Source organism: Coenobita brevimanus, chromosome 23, assembly GCF_032717465.1.
Source record: "Coenobita brevimanus isolate Jiangsu-jjx chromosome 23, ASM3271746v2, whole genome shotgun sequence".
Taxonomy (NCBI): Eukaryota; Metazoa; Arthropoda; class Malacostraca; order Decapoda; family Coenobitidae; genus Coenobita; species Coenobita brevimanus.
Genome location: NC_136976.1, coordinates 37119152 through 37141597, shown reverse-complemented (window position 1 = coordinate 37141597; position 22446 = coordinate 37119152). Strand labels below are relative to the sequence as shown.

The 22446-nt window shown below is 42.8% G+C and overlaps 1 protein-coding gene and 1 pseudogene across 1 annotated transcript in view; both read right to left on the bottom strand.

Annotated features, from left to right (window-relative positions):
* The window catches only part of melt (ventricular zone expressed PH domain-containing protein melted), a 671576-nt gene that overhangs the window by 438942 nt on the left and 210188 nt on the right, over positions 1 to 22446 (bottom strand). The gene's annotated exons all lie outside the window — the stretch shown is intronic.
* LOC145393128 (5S ribosomal RNA) lies at positions 22296 to 22415 on the bottom strand (annotated as a pseudogene).

Below are 22446 nucleotides of genomic sequence, written 5' to 3'. Positions count from 1 at the left end.
GTGGTAAAAAGCAGACCGGTGATTTATGGAGGGTGTGGAGGATGACTGAGTTCAAGTAGGGGAAACAGGGGGAGAGGAGGGGTGGTTAAAAGGATTTACACTAGCTGGAAATGCCTTCACCTCGCTTTGTCCGATTTCACCCAGCCTTGCGTGACACGATAAAACGGCGGTTTGGCAGTCCATTCAAACTGGCGTACAGTTATAACTTACTAACACATTCACCAGCCCTTGAATTTTCCCGTTTTTCTGAGTATTCCGTTTGTCTGGATACTGGATAGCAGGGATTGTACTGTAGTTATGAAGTACTGTGACATGGATGTGAAATAAGCTGCAAAATGGCATGATGATGGGCCAAATTGGTGTAAAATGGGTACAGTTTTCATTTTTAGTACCATACTAGAATATGATAGTGGTAGGTGGTATCGACCATCATCCACTCACTTGATGTAGTGCTGCCTACTTCTTCCTTAGCCTTTATCATTCTTTTTCTGTGCCTGTCCTCCTCTCTTCCTATTTCTCCCATCTTTCCTGTCACTTCTTATTGCTTTTCTTTCCTTTACAGGTGGCTTTACATTTAGTGATAAGCCAAATGGTTTCCTGTAAGCCAGGAAACCATTTACAACGCTGGGTGATAACAATATAACCAAACCATACGTGCTCCCTACGTGTCAACAAGTGGGTTAGTGGAGGGTTAGTGCCTCTTCCTGTAAAACAAATAACTCAAAGTCAAAAGGCCACCCCTTACGGGATTATGGTGTACGGCAATAGATAGACAGATAGTCATTTACTTTCAATCATGTGTTTGAATTTCCACCAGATTTAATGAACTTTCAGCTTTATTGAACTAGGCTTTCCCCTAATCAGTTTGATATAGCAAGGGTCTACTGTATAAGATACAGTAATCCCTGTACTTTCCTGACGCCCACTTTCTGGACACCCCACTTACCGGACATTGTGGGCCTGGACCTTTGGAACCCAAAAATGGCCAAAAAAAGAAAAAAATTCCCCCCAAAATCCAAATTTTTTCCCACCCGTAATTTGATATTGCCGCGCAGCGCCGAACAGCTTTTACACCATGGACCCTTCACCCCTTCCTTCCTCCCCCCTTCCCCCTCCCCTGTCAGGGTTGCCATTTGGTATATTTCATTACCAAATATGGGCCAATTTGGTAATGAAAAATTCATTTGGTAATGAATCAGAATAATGCAATACCAAATGGATTTTTCACAAATGTGAGGATACACAGGATGGAGATGGTGGATTGTTTGCTGTCTCTGATTAATCTGCTAGCCCATATAGCGTGAAAATAATCAACATGCTGTTAATTATAAGAATAATGATTACATGAATTTCCACTTGTATATATAATTAGTGAAGAATAAATGATAGCTTACGAATTTGGTAATGAAAAGTTAAATTTGGTAGTGAAAATTGAGGAGTTTGGTAATGTGGCTATTGTGATCTGGCAACTCTGTTACCCCATCATCAACAGCCACAGCCTAACTTCGATCGACAGCAGATGCTTATCGTAATGGAAGCCACATGTGCTCGTTTTCTGTGAATAAACAGTGAATAAACTGCAATACCTTGCCACTAGACCACACAGGACTTTACAGTGGTGTGCAGTGTTAAGAAATTAGAATTTAGAGTGCAAAGGATTAACTGTGGAGTGCACACTGGAGGTTGATACTGGTGTGGTGCAATTAACAATGTGCAATGTTAAACAATTATAACTCACAGTGCAAAGAATTACTGTAAGTGCAGCACAACACTGGAATACTGTACATGCTTCAAGAGCATTTTCACCACTGCCAAAGCCAGAGAAGGCAGCTGTAAGTACCCTGGCTGAGGTACAGCCACTTCTAATTCCTCATTCTTTCATTCCTTTTCATTTATTTCATGCTTTATGTCCATTATTGGTGTGAATAAGGTCTTAAATAGGTCTAAATATGTGCTATGCATGTCTGGTAGGGAGTTATTTAGGTGACTTTCAAAGTTAGGCTGGGTTAGGGTCCATAAGTACCAGTCCAGGAGCCAGGGACTTATTGTAAGTACCCAGAATGTTTAATATTGTATAAACTCACCTCTAAAACCTCATTCTCTGGTTCTTTTGCATTTATTTAAGTTTTTTATGTCCCTTATTGGTGTGATTTGGGTCTTAAATAAGTGCTATGCATGTCCAATAGGGAGTTGTATAGGTGTTTTTCTGAGTCAGGGTAGGTTAGGGTCAATAAGTACAAGTCCAGGAGGCTAGGGCCCACTTTCCGGACGGGACCACTTTCCGGATATGCTTTTGGCTCTATTACATCGGAAAGTGGAGGGATTAATATATTCCATTTATGAATGAGACACAGCACACAGGAGTACTGTACACTGACAGTGCACACCAATTGGTCTAAGGGCCCACCATTTGAAATTGGCTCATGACACTGATATTCAACCTACTGTTATAAAAATGAATAACAGTACAGTGACCCCCTGTTTATAGCACATAAGGTTATAGCAGTTTTCATTATCACTGAGAAAATAAAAATCTGCACTCCTGCCATTAAAGCACATTTACCAGCTCAAAAACATCATTATTGCGTGCCTGAGCTGGTTTCTGCTGATAATGATGGTGGTTTCTGATGGCAATGAGGGAAAGAAATAAGAGGCCCTACTCGACGCGTTAATCCAGGTGGTGGAGACCCCTAACAATCCATTCCCTTACCTCAAGCCTACGTTGAGTCTCACTAAGGTAAAAATTGCTTTCTTACTGTGCCTTTTTCACCAGTTTCTATTAACCTTACAATGCCTGTGTGTTTTTAGTCTCTATCTATCTATCTATTGCCAGACACCTCAATCCCATTCGGGGTGGCCACAAACAAATCGTCTCCACGTCGCCCTGTCCCCCGCCATTTCACTGCCCCGCTCCCAACTCACACCCCGCTCTCTCATATACTTCTCCACCCCATCCCTCCATCTCATCCTCGGCCTCCCCCTCCCCCTTCCCCCCTCCACCTCACTCACATACACTCTCTTCGCCAGTCTTTCACCCTCCATCCTCTCCACATGGCCAAACCAACTCAGCGTATTCCTCCTAACGCTTCCTATCACATCCACATCCACACCACAACGCTCCTTTATATCCTCATTTGTCAGCCTGTCTCTCCATGTAACTCCACAGGCTCCTCTTAAATAACTCATTTCCACTGCTCTTACTCTTGACTTGTGTCTTTCCAGCAATGTCCAAGCTTCACTTCCATAAGTTAGAGTTGGTACCACAATACTGTCATGTGGTAACTTTTTCACTTACATGCTCACTTCCCTGCTTCTTATCACTGCTTTCAAGGAACCAGTAACCTTTCTTCCCTGCAGTACCCTTTCAAGCACTTCACCCTCCAAACCTCCATCCTTACTCATCATACTACCCAAGTACTTAAATATACTCACATTTTCCAATTCCTCACCATCCAACTTCGCTGTACATTCACTGACTTCACCTGTCTCAAAGACCATCACTTTACTTTTCCCTACATTCACCTTTAGATTCCATTTCTTACACACTCTCCTAAACTCATCCACCAAGCCTTGCGCTCTCCTTCAACTTCACTCAACAACACAGTGTCATCTGCAAACAACAGTACAGGGAGTTTCCAAACACTACCCTCTCTCACCAGGGCCACTCCAACATCCACTACCCTACTTTGTACCTCTTTTATTACCCCATCCATGTACAGATTGAACAACCACAGAGACATGACACATCCCTGTTTCAACCCAACTTTCAAAGAGAAAAATTCACTCAGTTCACCATTCACACGCACTGCAGCCTTAACACCATCAAACCTACTCTTCACAGCATTCAACAACTTCCCATCTACTCCATATACAGTATTCTTAATACTTTCGACAATCCTTGTCTATCCACCCTGTCATATGCTTTCTCCAAATCCATGAAAGCCGCATACAACTTCTTTCCCTTCTCTACAAGCTTTTCCACTAAAGATCTAAGAATGAATATCTGATCTAAACAACCTCTTCCCTTCCTAAAGCCTCCTTGTTCTTCTCCAACTAATTCCTCCGTTCTTTCTCTAACTCTGTCAATAAGTATCCTACCATACACTTTTCCTATTATACTAAGAAGACAAATGCCCCTATGATTACCACACACTTCTTTTTCCCCTTTTCCTTTGTACAGGGGAATAATTATACATGACTTCCAATCCTCCGGGACTCTACATTCCTCCCAGGCCAATATGCACATTTTCCACATCCATTCTACTACTATCTCTCCCCCATGCTTCAGCATTTCACCACACACTCCATCAATTCCTGGGGCTTTCCCCAATTTAACATTCTTCATTACTTTCACAACTTCTATCCTACTGATTTCTTCCTGTCTTCTCACCTCCCTCCTTCTCCCAGCCTTTCCCCAGCCACTTATACTCGCATTACTTCCATCTTCTATGTTCTACAATTCCTAAAAGTGTTCTCTCCATCTGCTTGCTTTTTCTCTCTTCTCCACTAGTAATCTACCATTTTTATCTTTCACTCCCCTGCTAACTTCACTTCCACCCTGTCCTACTCTTTTCACCTCTTTTCAGAACATTTTCTTACAGTCCCTCCACTTTACACTCAAGTTCCTTCCAAATTCCTCATCCGCTCTCTTCATACTCTCTCTTACTAATCTTTTCACCTCTCTCTTTCTTTCTACATATAACTCTCTCTTCCGCCTCTCAAGTTCTTCCATGCCCCTATCTCTCATCCATTCATTGTATGCTTTCTTCTTTTGTGCCACAACCTGTCTCACCTCTTCATTCCACCACACTGCTCCTTGCAAACCTTTCCGTCTTCTCTTCATCCCATACACCACATCACATGCTGCACATATTTCTTCTGTAAATATCCTGCACACACCTTCCACATCCCCCATCAACTCCAATTGATATTTGCCCAATTGTTCCTCGACTTCTCTCTTATACTCTGCCTTTTTCTCATCCTCTTGTAACCTTTCCACTCTCCTTACAAATAGTCCTTCTTCCCCTCCTTCCCTTCTTCTACTTCTCCATCTTAATTGGATCTTGATTCTGGCCACCACTAAGTAGTGGTCAGAAAGTCCACTCCCCCAACCTCTATAAGCTCTTGCATCCATTACACATTTTCGCATCCTTTCATCCACACACACATATTCAATCACTGCCTTACTTTCATTTAGTTCACCACCCACCCTTCTCATCATTCGCCGTGTATACCTGTGGATCATTTTGTGCCTGAAGAGGGTATTGGCTATCACCAATCCCCTCTCAGCACAAATGTCCACTAACGCACTGCCATTCTCATCTACCTCAGCAGGCACACCCCACTCACCAACTATTCCATCCACCTTCACATTCCCTACTATACCATTCATATCACCGATCAAAAACACTCTCTCATTCCTTCCAAACTTTTCCATGCACACTTCCACATCTGACCAGAACTCTTTTCTCACTCTGCTTGCACGATCTTGCATTGGCGCATACACACACACAAACGCCCACATCTGTATTCCAAATTTCAATCTTACCCACACAATCCTTGACCCAACTGATCCATACTCTCTTTTGCTCTTCTTCCATCTTTTACTCACAACTATACAGACCCATTCTATTGCCCTCTCATTCTCACCTACTCCTGCACATATACCCCATCCATACTCCCATTCTCTCACACTCTCACCTCTCCATTTAGTTTCTGCTATTCCGCATATATCAACTTTTGCACCCTCAAGCACCTGGACAATCTCTCTCTCTTTCACCTCATCATTCGCTCTCCTTACATTCCATGTTCCGATTACCATGTCCTTTGTCCGGTCCTTGGTTGTCATCTTTTGGTCAGTCCTTGTCCGAGGCTTATTGTTTGTCTTTTTAGTTAGTTGTTTTCCGGAGAGGGGCACTAACCCTCCGCCAAACCTTTTAGTCACCTTTCACGACAAGCAGGGATACTGGGGGTCTAAATTGTCACAAAATGGAAAATTTGGCCTTCCAGTTGGGGTGTCTGGTACCAATTAGGATAAACCCCTTGGGTTCTATGTATCCATTATCATGCATTATTCTCAGCACAAATTGGTCCAAATTAGATCAACAATGTCTGAGTTGGCCTTGCCCTGTACCTACATTTGAGCTTTACCTGTGACGTTGATGTTTACTGATTGTTCTCAAAACTGAATCCCTTTGTCCTCGTCTTATGCAGAATGGTGCCAGAAATTTAGGTCTAACTAGGAAAAAAAAAATCTTAGTTATCTTGACTTGTGACCTTGATCTCTGATCTACAGTTCCCAAATATGACAGGTCAACCCCTGCTGGTGGTAGGTGATGGCAACCATCATCCACTCACCTGATGTGGTGCTGCCTACTTCTTCCCTTACTTTCATCATTATTTTTGTGTATGTCTACCCTATTTCTCCCATCCTTCCTATCACTTTCTGTTACTCTTCTATCCATTACAAGTGGCTTTACACTGAGTGACAAGTCTAAGGGTTTCCTGCAAGTCAGGGTGTTAACCATATAACCAACCCATACATGTTTCCTACCTGCCAACAAGTGGGTTGGTGGAGGGTTAGTGCCCGTCCCTGTAACACAACCACCTCAAAGTCAAACAGCACCCCTTATGAGATTATGGTTTTAGATAGAACCCCTTCACTGTTCTTCAACACTTCCATCAGTCTGGTTCAAATCAGATGAAAGCTATAATAGGTATTTTCATAACACTGAGGCACAGAGGTCAAACTCTGACCTTGGCGTGTGACCTTGACCTTGGACTGAGTTTTCACAAAAATTAGTTACTTCATTCTTGCTGTACCTTCCATATTTCCATCAAATTTCAATTAAGTCAGATAAAAACTGTTAAGATAGACAGTGATATGTGAAACTTTGAGCTAGTCCTCTGACCCTGATCATGAACTTATTTTTCTGAAAAACAAAATGTCTACTCCTTGGCTACCTTTCAACCCTTCCACTTAGTTTGGTTAAAATCAATTAAATACTATTTCAGGTATTATGCTCATACTTTGACTGACAGACAGAAAGACTGACACACAAACACACACACACACGGGAGAGACTACACACAAGTTGAACATATAACACTGAGCTCCGCTCTGGGGATACCTAAGTTGTATCTAATTATGGGTCAAGCTCGTATAGGCTAATTTAAGCAATAATCCAAAATAGTAAAGCAAATAATAGCAAAAAAGTGAAGCCTAAAGTAAACATCCATACATCAGTGTCTAGGAATGTGCTGAGTTTCCTTATGTCAGCTAGACAACACCAAGGCGAAGAGACAGCAGTGATGCAACTACTGTAAGTAGAGATTATCTTTTTTTTAAGATGGCTTCATATCTTGGAAAGATGCCTTTAGAAGGCACTATGAGAAGAGACAAAGGTAAAAAAAACCGGATGATGACTTCTACCGAGAAGTGGTTGAAAAGGAAACTTACAGTAAGTTAGTAGAAGAAGTAAATACACTAGAGAGGACTTTTCAAATGAAAATCGATAAAAACAAGAATGACCTATGCAAACAGAAGGATAAAAATGACGAATTAATAATGGAAATAAACAGGAAAGCCAAAACAACAGATGAACTATCAGCTAAGGTAAATGAACTGAGAACGAAGGTTAGTGAAATAGGATGTACAGTTGTCAACCATGAGAGAACTGTGGATGATTTCAGAAATGATATGGAGCAACTCAGGTAAGCATGCAGGCTGACAGACCAAAGTAGTAATACTATCTATCTATCTGTTGCCAGACGCCTCAATCCCTTTTGGGGTGGCCACAAACAAATCGCCTCCATGTCGCCGTGTCCCCCGTCATTTCACTGCCCTGCTCCCAACTCCCACCCCCCTCTCTCATATACCTCTCTACCCCATCTCACTGAAGAGAAAATAACATAGGTAAATGAAATGATGACATGTTACAAAGATGAGGTACAAACTACTTACACTGACATGGTGAAAGTAAAGAATGATTTAGATACAAAGGTAGAAGAAAAAAGTGTAAGAAAGAAAGCAAAAGAAATCACAAAATACAACCCAAAACTAGACAGGGAAGCTGAATAGATTAACAAATATAGTAATCACTAGTATAGATAATGAAGAAATAAGAAACAGAATCTCAAGGGACAAAAAGGAGATGGAAAATCTATCTATCTATTGCCAGACGCCTCAATCCCGTTCGGGGTGGCCACAAACAAATCGCCTCCACGTCGCCCTGTCCCCCGCCATTTAACTGCCCCGCTTCCAACTCACACCCCCCTCTCTCATATACCTCTCCACCCCACCCCTCCATCTCATCCTCAGCCTTCTGCTCCCTCTTCCCCCCACAACCTCACCCATATACACTCTCTTCGCCAGTCTTTCACCCTCCATCCTCTCCACATGGCCAAACCACCTCATTGTATTCCTCCTAACACTTCCTATCACATCCACATCCACACAACAACGCTCCTTTATATCCTCATTTGTCAGCCTGTCTCTCCATGTGACTCCACAGGCTCCTCTTAAATAACTCATTTCCACTGCTCTCACTCTTGACTTGTGTCCTTCCAACAACATCCAAGCTTCACTTCCATACGTTAGAGTTGGTATCACAATACTCTCATGTAGTAACTTTTTCACTTCCATGCTCACTTCCCTGCTTCTTATCACTGCTTTCAAGGAACCAGCAACCTTTCTTCCCTGCTGTACCCTTTCAAGCACTTCACCCTCCAAACCTCCATCCTTACTCATCACACTACCCAAGTACTTAAACGTACTCACATTTTCCAATTCCTCACCATCCAACTTCGCTGTACATTCACTGATTTCACCTCTCTCAAAGACCATCACTTTACTCTTCCCTACATTCACCTTTAGATTCCGTTTCTTACACACTCTCCCAAACTCATCCACCAAGCCTTGCACTCTCCTACAACTTCACTCAACAACACAGTATCATCTGCAAACAACAGTACAGGGAGTTTCCAAACACTACCCTCTCTCACCAGGGCCACTCCAACATCCACTACCCTACTTTGTACCTCTTTTATTACCCCATCCATGTACAGATTGAACAACCATGGAGACATGACACATCCCTGTTTCAACCCAACCTTCAAAGAGAAAAATTCACTCAGTTCACCATCGACACGCACTGCAGCCTTAGCACCATCATACATACTCTTCACAGCATTCAACAACTTCCCTTCTACTCCATATATTCTTAATACTTTCCACAATCCTTGTCTATCCACCCTGTCACATGCTTTCTCCAAATCCATGAAAGTCACATACAACTTCTTTCCCTTCTCTAGAAACTTTTCCACTAAAGATCTAATAATGAATATCTGATCTACACAATTCTTCCCTTCCTAAAGCCTCCCTGTTCTTCAACTAATTCCTCTGTTCTTTCCAAATCCATGAAAGTCACATACAACTTCTTTCCCTTCTCTAGAAACTAAAGATCTAATAATGAATATCTGATCTACACAATTCTTCCCTTCCTAAAGCCTCCCTGTTCTTCAACTAATTCCTCTGTTCTTTCTCTAACTCTGTCAATAAGTATCCTACCATACACTTTTCCTATTATACGAAGAAGACAGATGCTCCTATGATTACCACACACTTCTTTTTCCCCTTTTCCTTTGTACAAGGGAATAATTATACCTGACTTCCAATCCTCCGGGACTCTACCTTCCTCCCAGGCCAATCTGAACATTTTCCACATCCATTCTACTACTATCTCTCCCCCCTTACTTCGTTTGGTAATGAATCAGAATAATGCATTACCAAATGGATTTTTCACATGTATGAGGATACACAGGTTGGAGATGGTGGATTGTTTGCTCTCTCTGATTAATCTGCTACTGTACATAGCGTGAAAATAATCAACATGGTGTTAATTATGAGGAGAGTGATTACATGTATTTCCACTTGTATATATAATTAGTGAAGAATAAATGCTAGCTTTAAGAATTTGGTAATGGAAAGTTAAATTTGGTAATGAAAGTTGAGGAGATTGGTAATGTGGCCGTTGCGATCTGGCAACTCTGTTACCCCGCCATCATCAACAGTCACAGCCTAACTCTGATCGAGAGCAGATGCTCATAGCAGTGCAAGCCACAGGTGCTTGTTTTTTGTGAATAAACAGTGAATAAACTGCAATACCTCACCACTAGAACACACAGGAATTTTACAGTGTTGTGCAGTGTTACGAAATTAGAATTTAGAGTGCAGAGGATTAACTGTGGACTGCAAACTGGCGGTTCAAACCAGTCCAGGAGCCAGGAACTTGTAAGTACCCAAAATGTTTAATATTGTATAAACTCACCTCTAAAACCTCATTCTATGGTTCTTTTGCATTTATTTCAGTCTTTTATGTCCCTTATTGGTGTGATTTGGGTCTTAAATAGGTGCAATGCATGTCCAGAGGGAGTTGTATAGGTGTTTCTCTGAGTTAGGGTCCATAAGTACAAGTCCATAAGCTGGGGCCCAATATCCGGACAGGACCACTATCCGGACCTGCCTATGGCTCTATTACGTCGGATATTGGAGGGATTACTGTATATTAAAAACGTGGATGTTAAGAGATGACTGTATTTAGATTTGGAGAAAGCCTTTGACAAGGTACCCCACAAGTGACTAATATGGAAATTGGAACACACAGGAGGACTGAAAGGGAACCTCTCTGAGTGGATGACAGACTTCTTGAGAGACAGATAATTGAGGACAGTAATAAAAGACAGGACGTTTGGATGGACGGAAGTAATAAGTGGAGTCCCTCAAGGCTCAGTGTCAGTGACTGTACTGTTTGCTGAGGATGCAGAGATCTTCAGGGGAGCAGAAGTTGAAGAAGACTGTAAAATGCCACAGGAGGGCCTGGATAGGATTCATGATTAGAGCCGGATGTGGGAAATGAAATTCAACGCAAAAATGTGTAAAGTACTGGAAATGGGTAAAAGTACCAACAGACCATCACTGAATTACTTGATGGGTAATGAACTAATCACAAAAGTGAGAGAAGAGAAGGACTTGGGAGTGCTGGTCCAGGATAATTTGGCACTTTAAGAATACATTAACAAGATAGTTAGAGAGACACATAATCTCTTGACTAACAGAAGAGTAGCATTTCATTACATGGATGGGGAGATGATGAAAAAACTAAATGGCCATGATCCACCCCAGGTTGGAACATATGACAATAGAGTAGTCCCCACATAAAAAGAATGGTATAAACAAGATCGAGAATATACAAAGAACAGCAACCAAGATGGTCCCTAGCCTGGCAGAACTGTCATACAGGGAGAGGCTGGAAAAGCTGGATCTGCTTTTCCCTTGAAAAAAGGAGAGAGAGAGAGGAGCAATACGACTGCATTGTTCAGGGCCATGATGGGATAAGAAAAAATTGACAGAGTAGATCTGTTTGTATGGGATGGGAGAGTAACAAGAGGACATAGAATGAAACCGAAAAAGTCAAGTTGCCTGAAGGATATAAAGAAATATAGTTTTCCACGTACAGTCGAGTTGTCTAATCCATGGCAATATGGTTCTGGACCACTGCCGTACATTAGAAATTCCGTGGCTTATAAATAACATGACTTATGGGAAAAATTACTTATGGTTCTGGCCTCTCTGCCAAGTTGCTACATATCACCCTACCTACACCCAAATAGTCACCAGTGAACACTAGTACACACTTACATAATTATTCAGTGCATGTACTACTGGCAATAAAGAATATTAAACATTAAATAAACAATATTAACCCGCGGCGTCCTGGGGACATACTTCCACGTCCTCACGTTTTGTCACAGCTAATCCCGGTGACGTACTTCAACGTCCTGCAATTGCAAGGTTCATAATTTCCACAATTTTCAAAATTCGCGCGAGATTTTCGTTTCGCCCGGGTACCCAAGCCTCCCCTACCTGCCGCCAGGCGGGCAGCGTCCTAGACCCCGCGTGACCCGCGCTCGCCCTTGTATCGGTCACTCACCTGCTAGCAGTGACCCAGGTCAGACATGGCGCGGAAAGGTCTCTCAGACGAGGAAATCGCATCCATCCTGGAAGCCTTCACTGGAAACAGTGATTCTCCACTCGATGATGATGTGGTGGATCGCGATTACGTCCAGCCAGAGGAAGAAACAAGTAGCAGTGATGAGGAGGTCCCTTCGCCCCGAAAAACGCGGTATGTGACATACTGTAAGGCAAGGGAAGGCCAGCCTGCTCCCCAACCACGTGCACAGCTATCTCTCCATCCCGAATCTGATGAGGACGAGGATGAGGACGATGAGGATGACGGAGGCCTAGGACGTGATATCGCCGCGTGGTTGGGAAAAGAGAAAATATCACCACGAGGATCAGAAGGTGGGGCGAGACAACACATAAGGTATGGTGAAAGTACTTTGTCTGGGGAAGTGGCAAGTGGTGTGGTGGGATTGCTGGGAGAAAGGGAAAGTGTTGTGGCGGCAGCGCGGGGTGAAAGTGAGAGTGGTGTGGGGGTAGTGCGGGGTGAAGGGGCAAGTGGTGTGAGGGAGGCAGCACGAGCACGTGGTGCTCGTAGGCCTAGGGGAGAGGAGGTTGAGTCACTCCCCAGCACTTCTTTCGCCCCTGAATATTCACAAACTTCCTCCCCACAGCCCCAGGATGTGGGGAAAGGAAAGAAAGGGAAGGGAAAGGGTAAAGGAAAAGGGAGAGGGAAAAGAAGTGCGAGTGATGAGAGGCGCCGCTCTCCACCTTCCCAACCTCCCCCACCACCCTCACCTCCCCACCCTGACGAAGGGGACGATGGTGACGTGGCTGGAGACGGTGGTGTCACGTGGAACTGGGAAGATGGGAGTAATTTTACTCCCATCATTCACCCTTTCACTGAGGAGTGGCGGTCAGGTTCCACGGCTCCAGGTGTAAATGCAGGTTCGTCACGGTTGGATTTTTTCAACTTGTTCTTTGGTGAGGCGTTTGTGGGGCGCATAGTTGAACAAACTAATATTTTTTCACAATCACAGCACCGTGAAAGTGAATGTTTGGGAACCACGAGCAGGCATTCCCAACAGTATGACTATCCCGTGACTATTTCAGAGATGTTCCTATTTTTGGCCCTGGTTATCTTGATGGGTGTGGTAAGGAAAAACCAAATTCCTGCCTACTGGACAACTGACCCAATCATCCTCACACCTTTCTTTGGAAAGGTGATGGGTCGTAACAGATTTCAGTATATTCTCGGCCGCCTCCACTTTTTTGATGCAGATGATCCAGCCAATGCAAATAACACCGATAAAATGAGGAGAATTAGGCTGGTATTTGATCATTTACGGGAAATGTTCCGCTCCTCATTTTATCCCTACAGAGACCTCGTCATAGACAAGAGTCTTGTGTTGTGGAGAGGCAATATTTCCTTTAGGCAGTACATACCCAGCAAGAGACACCGTTTCGGGTTCAAGATCTTTGTTATGTGTGACTGTAAGACTGGTTATGTGCAAGACATAGTCTTGTACACGGGCGCACAGACAGATATAATAGAAGATTGGAGTATAGGACTCTCTGGGGCCGTGGTGAAGACAATGATAGAAGAGTACCTTCATCGTGGTCATGTGTTGTACCTGGACAACTGGTACACTAGCCCTCTTCTCGCTAGGTTCCTCCACCAACACGACACCGGAGTCTGTGGTACAGTCAAGAGAAACCGTCGCCATATGGTCAAGATAGGGAGGAAACTTGACAAGAACGAGGTGGTTTTCTTCCAGGCCAATAACATCCTTGCAACCCTATGGAACCACAACAGGGAAGTTTGCCTCCTATCAACTGTTCACAACCCCCTGATGCACCGCACAGACTCCGTGGATCACCGTAGCAAGAGGAGGCACAACGTATGGAAACCAGAGTCTGTACTTGCCTATAATCTGAACATGAGGCAAGTTGATCAGTCAGACTCGATGATTTCAAGTGCTGACTGTGCCAGGACCACGATGAAGTGGTACAAGAAACTCTTTTTCCACTTGCTCGACATCACAGTCCTGAACGCCCACTACCTGCACGCAATGACCACCGGAGTATCCAAGACCTTTGAGGGGTTTGTGAGGGAGCTGGCACGTGAAATAATCGCCAAGCATGCCCAGGACAGACCCACACACCGCACCCGTACCCCCCTGGCTGCTCAGACTCCCCTACGTCTTGCAGGACGCCACTATCCCAGCGCAATCCCTTCCGAACCAAACCATCGTAAACCCCAGCGTCGCTGCCATGTATGTAGGCACTCGACAGTCAGACCATCCACTCAGAGAAAAGACACAAGATACGAGTGCGTCGAGTGCAATGTTGCGTTGTGCCTTCAGCCTTGTTTCAAGGAGTATCATAATTTCCTACACTACTGAAACTGTGTGGGAAGGCGAAATGACGCTCATGATAATGGTAAGGCCAATCAGTAGGTGCTAAGTCAAATATAAAGTTGAAACGGGTGTTATTTTTTCAGAAAAGTAATGTATAAGTTGAGAATTAGTGTAAGTGGAAAGAATTGTTATCAAAACTACACCCACTGTGTAAATCTGGTCAGTAAATATGTGATAGCAAGGAAATAAAGTGGAAACGGGTGTAATGTTAGCATGAATAAAACATATAAGTTGAACATTACTGTCAGTTGTCATAATTGATGTCACGAGTACACCCACATTCTGGTCAGTAAGTATGTGATAGGAATTATATACAGTGGAAGATGTTGTAATGTTAGTAGTAAGGTTTTTATAAGTTGATTACTAGTGTAAGATGAAACAAATGATATCACGATAACACTCCCTGTGTAAGTATGCGCAAATATGACGCTAAGTTCCATCGTAAGTTCAGAAATGATGTGATATCAATTATATCAAGTGTAAACATGTGCAATGTTAGTGGAGAATTATTATATAAGTACAAAAATAGGTTGTAAGTTGAAATAGTTGTCATAGCGACTTCACCGTGTGTGTTATTATGCGCTATTATTACGCTACATATTTACGTAAGGCCTGAAATAATCTCAAAACAGTTCTATAAAGTTGAAAAGTGTATAATAATATTAGAAAAGTATTATGTAAGTAGAAAAAGCACAATACGAGTTGAAACAACAGTCACAGCGAGTTCACTCACTACGTAAATAAGCGCTAACATTACGCTAAATGTTATCAAAAGGCCTGTGAATACGTAAAAACAGTTCAATAAAATGTAAAATGGTATAATGTTATTGTAGAAGTATTATGTAAGTAAAAAAAATTATATGTATCATGATTTTAGAATGTTAGCGATTCAACGTGACCAAGTTGGCCGATTTTGCTTGTTTCGCACGACGGTACAATGCTTATTTCTGCTCTATTTTTGTATAAAATCCAATATGCTCTTTTATCACATGTTTTTATGTTTGTAATAAATTCATTTCTACTTACTTTCATTGGTTTCCCAGACTTATAATACCATAGAAAACGTTTGAGGCTCAGACCGCCTAGGGAGAACACGGGGCCAGGTGGGACCAAGGCATACCTGGTTAGGGTAATTAGGGACCCCGGGGACCAATTTCTTTGCCACCGACCATTGTTTCTGACCAAAAACGAAAGTTTAAGCAAAAAAAAAAAAAAAAAAAAAAAAAGGTCGAAAAATGGTCGGGATTGGGGGGTACCAGTGGTCGAAAAGTGGTCGGGACGGGGCAGGTTAAAGAGTCTCAGCTGACTCCGGTTGACAAAAATGCCTGAGTGGAAAGGATAGGGGTGAGGATTCTGAAGCTAGAGGCAAACTACAGCCTCTCAGCATGAGGTGAGTGTGGTGGTGCCTCATGCTGCCCTCCCTCAGCCCTGCTTCTTCCTCGTCAGCCTCCCTCAGGAACCCCTCAAGGTCCGCTGCAGAGATAACTGAAGCAATGCCACACCACAACCAATTTTCCGCCAGTTGTGGTCGGGCATTGTGTCATGCTGGAAGGGCAAGTCAGGGAACAAAAAAAAAGGCCACATAGTCCTCAGAAACCGCGCTCATGGCCACTCTCACTGCGGGTGGTGCAGGACTTAACAATGAAGGGAAGTAATGAGCGCACTTGCCACCAGGGAAGGGCTATGATTAGCTTGTCATTGCTAGTTCGTGGTAGGTGGGGGCACTCATCATCCACTCACTCGATGTAGTGCTGCTTTGGGTGTCTGCCCTTCCCTCTCCTCCTCTTTTTTCTTCTGTCTTTCTTTCCTTCATTTTTTCCATCTCCTTCTGCTTGGGGGTGACTTAACACCCCCTCTTCATCTTTCTTTCCTTCATTCTTTTCCCCTCCTTCTGCCTATGGACTCTACACTGAGTGACAAGCCAAATGGTTTCCTGTACACCAGTAAACCATTTATTATGCTGGGTGGTAACCATATAACCAAATTATGGTGCCTGGTGGTTTGGTGGGTAGTTAAGGCACTCCAATTGGATTGAGCCTGTATAGGTTTATATCCAAGGGATGGTTGGGGTTTATTGCTCACGTAATGCCACTAGGGGATGAGTGGGGCTGCTCACTCTCATCTTAAATGTCAGGACCAACTTGCCTAACTCGGAGCTCCTCTGCTCCTCTTGGGGCAATAGGATTGGATAACGGATGGATGGATGGATGGTCACTGCTTGTTATGCTTGCCTGTGAATGGCTGATGGCTGTGGTTTGTGGCACAGACTTGTGCCATGGAAATCTCAACAGAAATGAGTTACTTCAGCGCCAGAAGTCTGCTTTAACCCCTTAACCGCGGGGCGTCACTTTCGTGACGCTTGGGAGCAAAGGGATCATACCGCGGGGCGTCACTTTTGTGATTCTGTGGTATTTTGAATTCACCCGGGCTTTCAAGTGGTGGCTTGTATCATCTATCAGTAATGCCTATGTCCAGCACTAGTCAGCACTCCATTTCTCACCGTTCTTGACTCCCCTCCCTACCTCCCCTCCATTACCCTATCCTCTCGCCTGCCGGGCCGTGCTACGCTAAGTAAATCTTCCCTAGAATTTTTCACTGATTTCACACATTGAAATAAGCCCTATGCCCTATTCTTATAACAAATAATATATACAAGTATGTGGATAAACTGAAACAAAATGGAGAGGAGAAAGTGTGAGAGAATGGGAGTATTGATGGGGTATATGTGCAGGAGTAGGTGAGAATGAGAGGGCAAAGGAAGGAGTATGTATAGTTGTGAGTAAAAGATGGAAGAAGAGCATAGGACAGTATGGATCAGTTGGGTCAAGGATTGTGTGGGTAAAGTTGAAAGTTGGAATACAAATGTGGGCGATTGTGTGTGTGTATGCGCCAACGCAAGATCGTGCTAGAAGAGTTCTGGACAAATGTAGAAGTGTGCATGGAAAAGTTTGGAAGGAATGAGAGAGTGTTTTTGATTGGTGATATGAATGGTAAAGTTGGGAATGTGAAGGTGGATGGAATAGTTGGTGAGTGGGGTGTGCCTGCTGAGATAGATGAGAATGGGAGTGCGTTAGTGGACATTTATGCTGGGAGGGGGTAGGTGATAGCCAATACCCTCTTCAGGCATAAAATGATCCACAGGTATACATGGCGAATGATGAGAAGGGTGGGTGGTGAACTGAATGAAAGGAAGGCAATGATTGATTATGAGTGTGTGGATGAAAGGATGCGAAGATGTGTAATGGATGCAAGAGCGTATAGAGGTTGGGGGAGTGGACTTTCTGACCACTACTTGGTGGTGGCCAGAATTAGAATTCAAGTAAGATGGAGGAATAGAAGGGAAAGATGAGAGGAAGGAGTAGTTGCAAGGAGAGTGGAAAGGTTACAAGAGGATGAGAAAAAGGCAGAGTATAAAAGACAAGTGGAGGAACGATTGGGCAAATATGAATTGGAGCAGATGGGAGACGTGGAAGGTGTGTGTAGGATATATACAGAAGAAATATGTGCAGCATGTGATGTGGTGTGTGGATGGAAAAGAAGACGGAGGGGGATGCAAGGAACAGCGTGGTGGAATGAAGAGGTGAGACAGGTTGTGGCATAAAAGAAGAAAGCATACAATGAATGGATGAGAAATAAGGGAGTGGAAGAAGTTGAGAGGCGGAAGAGAGAGCTATATGTAGAAAGAAAGAGAGAGGTGAAAAGATTAGTAAAAGAGAGTGGATGAGGAATTTGGAAGGAATTTGAGTGCAAAGTGGAGGGACTGTAGGAAAATGTTCCGAAAAGAGGTGAAAAGAGTAAGACAGGGTGGAAGTGAAGTTAGCAGGGGAGTGAAAGATAAAAATGGTAGATTACTAGTGGAGAAGGGAGAAAAAGTGAGCAGATGGAGAGAACACATTAAGGAATTGTTGAACATAGAGGATGGAAGTAATGCGAGTATAAGTGGCTGGGGAATGGCTGGGGGAAGGAGGGAGGTGAGAAGACAGGAAGAAATCAGTAGGATAGAAGTTGTGGAAGCAATGAAGAAAGTTAAATCGGGGAAAGCCCCAGGAATTGATGGAGTGTGTGGTGAAATACTGAAGCATGGGAGAGAGATAGTAGTAGAATGGATGTGGAAGATGTGCAGGTTGGCCTGGGAGGAAGGGAGAGTCCCGGAGGATTGGAAGTCAGGTATAATTATTCCCATGTACAAAGGAAAAGGGGAAAAAGAAGTGTGTGGTAATCATAGGGGCATTTGTCTTCTCAGTATAATAGGAAAAGTGTATGGTAGGATATTATTGACAGAGTTAGAGACAGAACAGAGAAATTAGTTGGAGAAGAACAGGGAGGCTTTAGGAAGGGAAGAGGTTGTGTAGATCAGACACTGATTCTTAGATCTTTAGTGGAAAAGTTTCTAGAGAAGGGAAAGAAGTTGTATGCGGCTTTCATGGATTTGGAGAAAGCATATGACAGGGTGGATAGACAAGGATTGTGGAAAGTGTTAAGAATATATGGAGTAGATGGGAAGTTGTTGAATGCTGTGAAGAATATGTATGATGGTGCGAAGGCTGCAGTGCTTGTGGATGGTGAACTAAGTGAATTTTTATCCTTGAAAGTTGGGTTGAAACAGGGATGTGTCATGTCTCCATGGTTGTTCAATCTGTACATGGATGGGGTAATAAAAGAGGTACAAGGTAGGGTAGTGGATGTTGGAGTGGCCCTGATGAGAGAGGATAGTGTTTGGAAACTCCCTGTACTGTTGTTTGCAGATGATACTGTGTTGTTGACTGAAGACGAAGGGGAGCTGCAAGGCTTGGTGGATGAGTTTGGGAGAGTGTGTAAGAAACGGAATCTAAAGGTAAATGTAGGGAAGAGTAAAGTGATGGTCTTTGAGAGAGGTGAAGTCAGTGAATGTACAGTGAAGTTGGATGGTGAGGAATTGGAAAAAGTGAGTATGTTTAAGTACGTGGGTAGTGTGATAAGTAAGGATGGAGGTTTGGAGGGTGAAGTGCTTGAAAGGGTACAGCAGGGAAGAAAGGTTGCTGGTTCTTTGAAAGCAGTGATAAGAAACAGGGAAGTGAGCATGGAAGTGAAAAAGTTACTACATGACAGTATTGTGATACCAACTCTAACGTATGGAAGTGAAGCTTGGATGTTGTTGGAAGGACACAAGTCAAGAGTCAGAGCAGTGGAAATGAGTTATTTAAGAGGAGCCTGTGGAGTCACATGGAGAGACAGGCTGACGAATGAAGATATAAAGGAGCGTTGTGGTGTGGATGTGGATGTGATAGGAAGTGTTATGAGGAACACACTGAGGTGGTTTGGCCATGTGGAGAGGATGGAGGGTGAAAGACTGACGAAGAGAGTGTATGTGAGTCAAGTAGAGGGGGGAAGAGGGAGGGGGAGGGCAAGGATGAGATGGAGGGATGGGGTGGAGAGGTATATGAGAGAGGGGGGTGTGAGTTGGAAGCAGGGCAGGGAAATGGTGGGGGACAGGGCGACTTGGAGGCGATTTGTTTGTGGCCACCCCAAACGGGATTCAGGCGTCTGGCAATAGATAGATAGATAGATAGAGTGCCATACACCTAGAACTGGCTAATTATCACCTGACAACACCTCACGTGCACTCGTTCGCTAATTTTCGCTGTTTATTTCCCCTTGAAATATGCTGTATAATCTATTTTCGTAATAAAAAATATACATAAGAAAGGAAGGGAGAAGACTAAGTGATATTTACATTCACCTGGAACTACCTAATTATTGCAGGCCACCACACTGTACTCTACGCTAAGTAAATCTTCCCTGGAATTTTCCACTGATTTCATCCATTGAAATAAGCCCTATGCCCTATTCTTATACCAAATAATATATACAAAAAAGAAATAATATAAGTGATAGTGCCATACACCTGGAATTGGCTAATTATCACCTGACAACACCTCAGGTGGACTCGTTCGCTAATTTTCGCTGTTTATTTCAACTTGAAATATGCCGTATAATCTATTTTCGTAATAAATATACATATAAGGAGGGAAGGGAGAAGCCTAAGTGATATTTACATTCACCTGGAACTACCTAATTTACTATGTATTGTCTTGGTTTCCTGCCAATCATTTCATTGCTATATATTAGCAGGTCTCACAAGGCTAAAGTTGGTAGTATTGCACTCACCCAAGCCAGGCGGCAGGAGGTCACCACTATCAGTTCACTGTCGTCTTTCAAAGTGAAGGTATGTCTGATTTGCTCCTGCTAACTTCCGCCGTTTTTCAGCCCCATGCAAAGGGCCCTGTGACCTTTACCCACTACTAAACCTCGTGTGGAAAGATGTAAAGGGCTGACAATTGATAAAGAGTGACTACGATCTTTCTATTGAGTAAAACAGTGCAAGTGGAATTGTAAATAATATGTAAATAATGTGTAAACAGCAAGTGAGAGCAATGAATGTAAATTTACGTGAACAGTGGAAAATAGTTTTATAAGTTACTTCAAGTGACAGTGCATAACACAGTGTAAATAAAATAGAAATGTAAATAATGTAAATAAAATAGAGAACATAAATAGAAATGAAAATGAAGAGTATTATAAGAATACGAGTATATACCCTAGGAGTAATGAAAGTGAAAGTTTCACTCTAGCATGTATGAATACTATGAGTTATGAGAGTGAAGGTGAAAGTGACATTCACTCTCAATGCTAGTATACAGGACGAGAAAGTGAATGCTACGTATTTTACTGAAAGAAATTGAATGCCTACAGTGACAATAAACTACTATTACTGAAGGAAACTTATGGATAAAGACTGTAGAAGTGTTATATAGTAATAGAAATATAAACTGTGAGTGTTTTTATGAATAATAAATGACAGAACATCAGCGGCGAACTAGCGCAAGTGAGAAAGTCATATGCCCTCGTAATTTTCATTGCTTACACAGTGTTTTTTTTTTGGAGTATGGATTCCAAACTATTTGAGAATCATAGATTAGTATTTCTAGTGATAATATCAGGCTGTAGTAATCATATTACGGGTTGTTGGGAAGTATAAAGTGGAGACTTTGTTACCCAACTTCAGAGATCTCCACAAGTCCTATGGTACTCGACGAACGCTCAACAAACACCCCAGGAGAAAGCTGAAGGTATGTGCCATAAGCACATATGATTTTAATATTCTAGGACTAATAACTGATTTTTGGCAAATATTTTTAGAGAGTCTAACGAAGTGCAAATATGCCCGCAGGAGCTGCAAGAAAAAGCAAAACAAGCCCGCGGTTAAAGGGTTAAGAATATGACCATGGTTTCTGCTACTTCTGGTTCTGAGTGGGAACCACGCCGTGGATTAGAAAATCGTTGCTTACAAACACGCGTTTTATGCGACTTGACTGTAGGAAAACAGAAAAAAATCCTGGAACACAGTAAGGAAAATTAAGAGTAAATCAGCATGCAAGAAAAATAAAAATTTTAGAAATAATTATGTAAGGGGGTGCAAGGAACTGCATGGTGGAATGAAAAGGTGAGACCAGGCATGGGGCAATTACGAGGGTATTGTGATCAATTACAATTAAGATTACTTTGCAAACTTCAGATTACGATTACAATTATGATTACAGTAAAAGTAAGAGTAATTGACTAGGATTAGGATTACATAAGAAGTACTCATGATTACAATAATGATTACATGAACTGTTATGCACTATATAATTATGAGTATGTTTCTTTTATACTTGACATTGATTAAGTAAATAGCTGATGTTAGTTTTTAATAGCAAGAACATCGTCCAGTAATATAAAACTGATATTTTCTAGGGATATATGTCTTATATGCCATCCATCCATCCATCCATTGCCAGACGCCATGTATCCCAAATGGGGTGGCCAAGGGCTTAGAGTTAATTGTTTTACAGGGAGGGGCACTAATCCTCCACCAACCCCACTTGACGTAGGGATGCCAACAGCATCTGGTGTTCCCAGGCGGTCACCCATCCAAGTACTAACCAGACCCAACGTTGCTTAACTTCGCTGATCGGATGGGAAGCGGTGTACTCAACGTGGCATGTCTTATATGCAAATCATTTTAATAAGAACTGCCTGCATAGG